Source organism: Bison bison, unplaced genomic scaffold (assembly GCF_000754665.1).
Source record: "Bison bison bison isolate TAMUID 2011002044 unplaced genomic scaffold, Bison_UMD1.0 scf7180017863957, whole genome shotgun sequence".
In the NCBI taxonomy this organism is placed as follows: domain Eukaryota; kingdom Metazoa; phylum Chordata; class Mammalia; order Artiodactyla; family Bovidae; genus Bison; species Bison bison.
Window position 1 is genome coordinate 3243217 of NW_011494529.1, and position 7956 is coordinate 3251172.

Genomic DNA, 7956 nt, shown 5'->3' on the forward strand with positions numbered 1-7956 from the left:
AATGTCTCTGCTTTTGACTATGCTATCTAGGTTGGTCATAACTTTCCTTCCAAGGAGTAAGTGTCTTTTAATTTCATGGCTGCAGTCACCATCTGCAGTGATTTTGGAGCCCAGAAAAATAAAGTCTGACACTGTTTCCACTGTTTCCCCATCTATTTCCCATGAATAGAAGTGATGGGACCAGATGCCATGATCTTCATTTTCTGAATGTTGAGCTTTAAGCCAACTTTTCCACTGTCCTCTTTCACTTTCATCAAGAGACTTTTTAGTTCCTCTTCACTTGATTGCCAGGAGAAATATCAATAACCTCAGAATGTGTTACTTGGTATTAATTAAAAATATATATGGAATGCTTATTTTGTATATTTTAGATTTTACAGTGCAATTTTATATCCTTTGTTTCATGTATCCTAAAATGCTTTTATATGGTAGGAAGGGAAAAAATAAAAAATGCCATTGCTCCCAAATGAGAGATAAGAACCCAGAGGCTCATAGACTTTATTTGATTGACTTGCTTAGGACTACAAAGCTAGTAAGTAGTGGAGTCGTTCCTATCTCCTAATTTTTTGACTGAATTTTCTCCCTACACTGTACTTTACCAAAAGGCTGGATTTGAAATGTTCATACCTTATTGTTAGTCGTTTAGCTATGTCTGACCCTTTGAAACCCATGGACTGTAGCCCGCCAGGCTCCTCTGTCCATGGAATTCTCCAGGCAAGCACTGGAGTGAGTAATCATTCCCTTCTTTAGGGGATCTTCCTGACCCAGGAAACGAACCTGGGTCTCCTGCATTACAGGTGAATTATTTACCATCTGAGCTACCTGGGAAATGTTTATGGGTCTGCTTAAGTCCAGTAAAAAGAAGGTGAACCAAAAAATGACATATGGGACAGTGAAACTCATTTTTATATGCAAAAAGGTTAAAATTTTTTATAAGACAAAAGGGTACCATGACAAACTTTCAAGAGAGCTTCACTGAATTCATGTAGAATCAGTGATACAAAAGCAAGCTTAGTTAGGCATATCATGATTTACTCCCACTTGGAATGAATTGAGCACATAGCAGTAAAACAACCCTCTGACTAAGTAGGAAATCAACTTAGAATTATATGCTAAGGCCATGTTATGGACTGAATGTTTGTGTCTCCTAAGAATTCATGTGGAGAAGGTAATGGCACCCCACTCCAGTACTCTTGCCTGGAAAATCCCATGGACGCTGGAGCCTGGTAGGCTGCAGTCCATGGGGTCCCTAAGAGTCAGACACAACTGAGCGACTTCACTTTCACTTTTCAGTTTCATGCATTGGAGAAGGAAATGGCAACCCACTCCAGTGTTCTTGCCTAGAGAATCCCAGGAACGGGGGAGCCTGGTGGGCTTCCATCTATGGGGTCGCATAGAGTCGGACACGACTGAAGCAACTTAGCAGCAGCAGCAAGAATTCGTGTGTTGAGGTTCTAACCCCTAGTGTGATACTATTTGGAGGTAGAACCTTTGGGGAGATAATTAAGTTTCAATAAGATCATGAGGGTGGTGCTCTCATGATGGGGTTAGTGCCTTTATAAGGAGAGGAAGAGACACCAGAGCTTATTTGTAACATGTGAGGATAAAGGGAGAAGGCAGCCATCTGCCAGTCACAAAGAGGGTCTTCACCAAGATCTGAATCTGTCAGGACCTTGATCTTGGTCTCATAAATCTATGAGAAATATATCTCTGTGGCTTAAGCCACCTGATTTATAGTATTCTGTTATAGCATCTTCATCTAAGACAGGCATCTGTCTTAGAATACAAAATCCCTCTAGACTTCAAATCCAGGACATTTCATCAGAGAAGCCAATCTAGAAAATAATTTAAAAAGAAGTTTACAGTGAAAATATATTGAAATTCAGAACTTAATAGACAATTTTGGGTGGGCTGGACATAAAAGGAGAGGGTATAAATGACTGGAATAAAAATTGGTAGAAAAGATCAGAAACATAGAGAAAAAAGTGGAAATGTAGAGAAGCACATAAAGGAATGTGAAACATAGAGAAAGGGTCTCACATACGCATACTTAAAAACATAGTTGGATATGTAGAGAAGACAGAGGAAAAGGATTACTTGAAGAACTCTGGGCTAAGAGTTGTCCAAAATTTATAAAAGGCATTAAGCCACAAAACTAAAGAAATCTATAGCCTTAAGAAGTATCATTACAAACAATTTTTCAGTTTCATGAATACTTCACAGCAAACTGATGAAACTCCAAAGACAAAGAAAATCTTGAAAGCAGTTAGATGAAAAGATTCATATTATTTTTAAAAGAGCACTAAGACTGATAGCTGATTAAAAAAAAAAAGCTATTGAGGACTAATTAAAGTATACCACATCACACATATTTAAATCATAATTAGATCATTTTTGACATATGTATTATGCAGGTCAGGAAGCAACAGTTAGAACTTGACATGGAGCAACAGACTGGTTCCAAACAGGAAAAGGAGTATGTCAAGGCTGTATATTGTTACCCTGCTTATTTAACTTATATGCAGAGTACATCATGAGAAACACTGGGCTGGAAGAAGCACAGGCTGGAATCAAGATTGCCAGGAGAAATATCAATAACCTCAGATTGCAGATGACACCACCCTTATGGCAGAAAGTGAAGAGGAACTAAAAAAACCTCTTGATGAAAGTGAAAGAGAGTGAAAAAGTTGGCTTAAAGCTCAACATTCAAAAAACGAAGATCATGGCATCTGATCCCATCACTTCATGGGAAATAAATGGGGAAACAGTGGAAACAGTGTCAGACTTTATTTTTTTTGGGCTCCAAAATCACTGCAGATGGTGATTGCTGCCATGAAATTAAAAGACGCTTACTCCTTGGAAGGAAAGTTATGACCAACCTAGATAGCATAGTCGAAAGCAGAGACATTACTTTGCCACCAAAGGTCCGTCTAGTCAAGGCTATGGTTTTTCCTGTGGTCATGTATGGACGTGAGAGTTGGACTGTGAAGAAAGCTGAGTGCTGAAGAATTGATGCTTTTGAACTGTGGTGTTGGAGAAGACTCTTGAGAGTCCCTTGGACTGTAAGGAGATCCAACCAGTCCATCCTAAATGAGACCAGTCCTGGGTGTTCACTGGAAGGACTGATGCTGAGGCTGAAACTCCAATCCTTTGGCCACCTGATGAGAATAACTGACTCATTGGAAAAGACCCTGATGCTGGGAAAGATAGAAGGCATGAGGAGAAGGGGACGACAGAGGATGAGATGGCTGGATGGCAACACCAACTCAATACACATGAATTTAGGTGAACGCCGGGAATTGGTGATGGACAGGGAGGCCCAGCATGCTGCGATTCACGGGGTCACAAAGAGTTGGATACGACTGAATGACAGAACTGAAGTGAACTATAGTAGTGAAGCCATCATCACCAATAAAGATTCTAAACTTTTCTGTCACTTAGAAAAGTTCATTGTATCCATTGTAATCTAGTCCTCTGTCTTCCCCATCCCCAGACAACAACTAATTTGTTTTCTGTCACTACAGATTAGTTTAGATGGTCTACAGCTTTTTATATAGATGGAATAATATAACATACACTCTTTTGCCTGTCTTCTTTTACTCAGCATAGAAGTTCTGAGATTAATTCATGTTGTTTTATGACTAAGATGTATAAATAGTTAATTTCTTTTTATTACTAAGAATGCTTCATTGCTTGATTAGTCCACAGATTGTTTACCCGTTCACCTGTTGTTGAACATTTGGGCTATTTTCAGCTTTTGCCTATTACAAGTAATGCTGCTATGAAAATTTGTGAAAAATTCTATGTAGACATATGTTTTGATTTTCTTGAACAAATATCTAGTTATAGAATGGCTGGATTTTATGATATATACTTATATATATATGATACATATATATATATTTAAAAAAAAGCTGTCAAGCTGTTTTCTAAGGTGGTGGTACCAGTTTGTATTTTCAACAGCAGTGAAACAGAGTTCCAACTTTTCTAAATTCTCACCAACACTTGGTAAGTTTTTAAAAAAAATTTCCAGTCTTATTAGTGGATTTGCAACATATTTTATTATGGTTTTAATTTGAATAGCATGTGGCATCCTCCAGGATCAGGGATTGAACCCCTGTCTCCCACATTGGCAGCTGGATTTTTTACCACTGCAGAAAGTTTTGAAATCAGATAGTTTAAATCTGTCTATTTTGTTCTTTAATTTCAGTTCTTTTGGCTGCTTTAGATCCTCTGCTATTTTATTTCCACATAAATATTACAATCAGCTTTTATTTATTTCCACAAAAGAAGCCTGCTCACATTTTGATTAGAATTGTGTTGAGTATCAGTTCAGTTCAGTCATTCAGTCGTGTCTGACTTTTTGTGACGCCATGGTCTGCAGCACATTAGGCTTCCCTGTCCATCACCAACTCCCAGAGCTTGCTCAAACTCATGTACATCAAGTCAGTGATGCCACTGAAACATCTTATGTGTTAGTATACAGATCAATTTAATGAGAAGTGACTCATAGAAGCTAGAAGATAATGGGGTGAACTCTTTATAAAGTTAAGAAAAATAATTGCCAGTGTACAATTATAATCACAATGAAAATATTCTTCTAAAATAAAGGAGGAAATTGAGACATTTTCAAGTAAACTTATTGAGATTAATAATAACCTTATTATTCATTGCCAGTGGATCTATCAAAAGGAATATTGAAGTGGGTTATTCTTACAAAGGGAAAATGGTCCAAAATGGAAGTATGATAATGCAAAATGGATTAAAAAGTAATGGAAAGGGTAAATGTGCATGGTGTATCTAAATTAATATAGATTGTATAAAAGTTTTTTTTTATTGTTCAAATCCTTTTTTAATTTTTAATTTTTTATTGAAGGGTAATTGCTTTACAGACTTTCGTTGTGTTCTGTCAAACCTCAACATGAATCAGCCATAGGTATACATATATCCCCTTCCTTTTGAAATTCCCTCCCATCTCCCTCCCCTTCCCACCTCTCTAGGTTGATACAGAGCCCCTGTTTGAGTTTTCTGAGCCATACAGCAAATTCCCATTGGTTATCTATTTTATATATGGTAATGGAAGTTTCCATGTTACTTTTTCCATACATCTCACACTCTCCTCCCCTCTCCCCATGTCCATAAGTCTATTCTCTATGTCTGTTTCCCCATTGCTGCCCTGTAAATAAGTTCTTCAGTACCTTTCTTCTAGGTTTCGTATATATGTGTTAGAATACGATATTTATCTTTCTCTTTCTGACTCACTTACTCTGTATAATAGGTTCTAGGTTCACCCACCTCATTAGAATGGACTCAAATGTGTTCCTTTTTATGGCTGAGTAATATTCCATTGTGTATATGTACCACAAATTCTTTATCCATTCATCTGTTGATGGACATCTAGGTGGCTTCCATGTTCTAGCTATTGCAAATAGTGCTTGCTGCAATGAACAATGGGATACATGTGTCTTTTTCAATTTTGGTTTCCTCAGGATATATGCCTAGGAGAGGGATTGCAAGGTCATATGGTGGTTTTATCTGCGTTTTTTAAGGAATCTCCACAGCGTCTTCCATAGTGGCTATATCAATTTACATTCCCACCAACAGGGCAAGAGTGTTCCCTTTTCTCCACACCCTCTCTAGCATTTACTGTCTGTAGACTTTTTGATGATGGCCATTCTGACAGGTGTGAGGTGATATTTCATTGTAGTTTTGCTTTGCATTTCTCGAATAATACATGACATTGCACATCTTTTCATGTATTTGTTAGCCATCTGTATGTCTTCTTTGGAGAAATGTCTGTTTAGGTCTTTTCTCCACATTTTGATTGGGTTGTTTGTTTTTCTGGCATTGAGTTGTATGAGCTGCTTATATATTTTGGAAATTAATCCTTTGCCAATTGTTTCATTTGCTATTATTTTCTCCCCTTCTGAGAGTTGTCTTTTCATCTTGCTTATAGCTTTCTTTGCTGTGCAGAAGCTTTTAAGTTTGATAAGGTCCCAATTGTTTACTCTTGTTTTTATTTCCATTAATCTAGGAGGTGGGTCACAGAGGATCCTGCTTTGATTTATGTTATTGAGTGTTCTGCCTATGTTTTACTCTAAGAGTTTTATATTTTCTGGTATTACATTTAGGTCTTTAATCCATTTTGAGTTTATCTTTGTGTATTGTGTTAGAAAGTATCCTAATTTCATTCTTTTATATGTAGCTGTCCAGTTTTCACAGCACCAATTATTGAAGAGACTGTCTTTGCCCCATTGTATATTCTTGCCTCCTATGTCAAAAATGTTACCATAGGTGCATGGGTTTATTTCTGGGCTGTCTGTCTTGCTCCATTGGTCTAGATTTCTGTTTTTGTGCAGTACCATACTCTCTTGATGACTGTAGCTTTGTAGTATAATCTGAAGTCAGGAAGGTTGATCCCTCTAGCTCCATTCTTCATTCTGAAAGCTGCTTTGGCTATTTGGGGTCTTTTGTGTTTCCATATGAATTGTGAAATCTTTTGCTCTAGTTCTGTGAAAAATGCCATTGATAATTTGATAGGGATTGCATTAAATCTGTAGATTGCATTTGGCGGTATAGTCATTCTCACAAAATTGATTCTTTCTACCCAACAACATGCAATATCTCTCCATCTGTTTATGTCATCTTTGATTTCTTTCATTCAGTTCAGTTCAGTCGCTCAGTCGTGTCCGACTCTTTGCGACCCCATGAATCGCAGCACGCCAGGCCTCCCTGTCCATCACCAACTCCCGGAGTTCACTCAGACTCATGTCCATCGAGTCAGTGATGCCATCCAGCCATCTCATCCTCTGTCGTCCCCTTCTCCTCTTGCCCCCAATCCCTCCCAGCATCAGAGTCATTTCCAATGAGTCAACTCTTCGCATGAGGTGGCCAAAGTACTGGATTTTCAGCTTTAGCATCATTCTCTCCAAAGAAATACCAGGGCTGATCTTCAGAATGGACTGGTTGGATCTCCTTGCAGTCCAAGGGACTCTGAAGAGTCTTCTCCAACACCACACTTCAAAAGCATCAATTCTTTGGCGCTCAGCCTTCTTCACAGTCCAACTCTCACATCCATACATGACCACAGGAAAAACCATAGCCTTGACTAGACGGACCTTTGTTGGCAAAGTAATGTCTCTGCTTTTGAATATGCTATCTAGGTTGGTCATAACTTTCCTTCCAAGGAGTAAGCATCTTTTAATTTCATGGCAGCAGTCACCATCTGCAGTGATTTTGGAGCCCCTAAAAATAAAGTCTGACACTGTTTCCACTGTTTCCCCATGTATTTCCCATGAAGTGATGGGACCAGATGCCGTGATCTTAGTTTTCTGAATGTTGAGCTTTAAGCCAACTTTTTCACTCTCCTCTTTCACTGTCATCAAGAGACTTTTTAGTTCCTCTTCACTTTCTGCCATAAGGGTGGTGTCATCTGCATATCTGAGGATATTGATATTTCTCCTGGCAATCTTGATTCCAGCTTGTGTTTCTTCCAGCCCAGTGCTTCTCATGAGCATTCTCTGGCATTGCCTTTCTTTGGGATTAGAATGAAAACTGACCTTTTCCAGTCCTGTGGCCAGTGCTGAGTTTTCCAAATTTGCTGGCATATTGAGTGCAGCACTTTCACGGCACCATCTTTCAGGATTTGAAATAGCTCAACTAGAAGTCCATCATCTCCACTAGCTTTGTTCATAGTGATGCTTTCTAAGGCCCACTTGACTTCACATTCCAGGATGTCTGGCTCTAGATGAGTGATCACACCGTTTCATGGTCTGAGCCACAGTCAGCTCCTGGTCTTATTTTGGTTGACTGTATAGAGCTTCTCCATATTTGGCTGCAAAGAATATAATCAATCTGATTTCGGTGTTCACCATCTGGTGATGTCCATGTGTAGAGTCTTCTCTTGTGTTGTTGGAAGAAGGTGTTTGCTATGACCAGTGTATTTTCTTGGCAAAA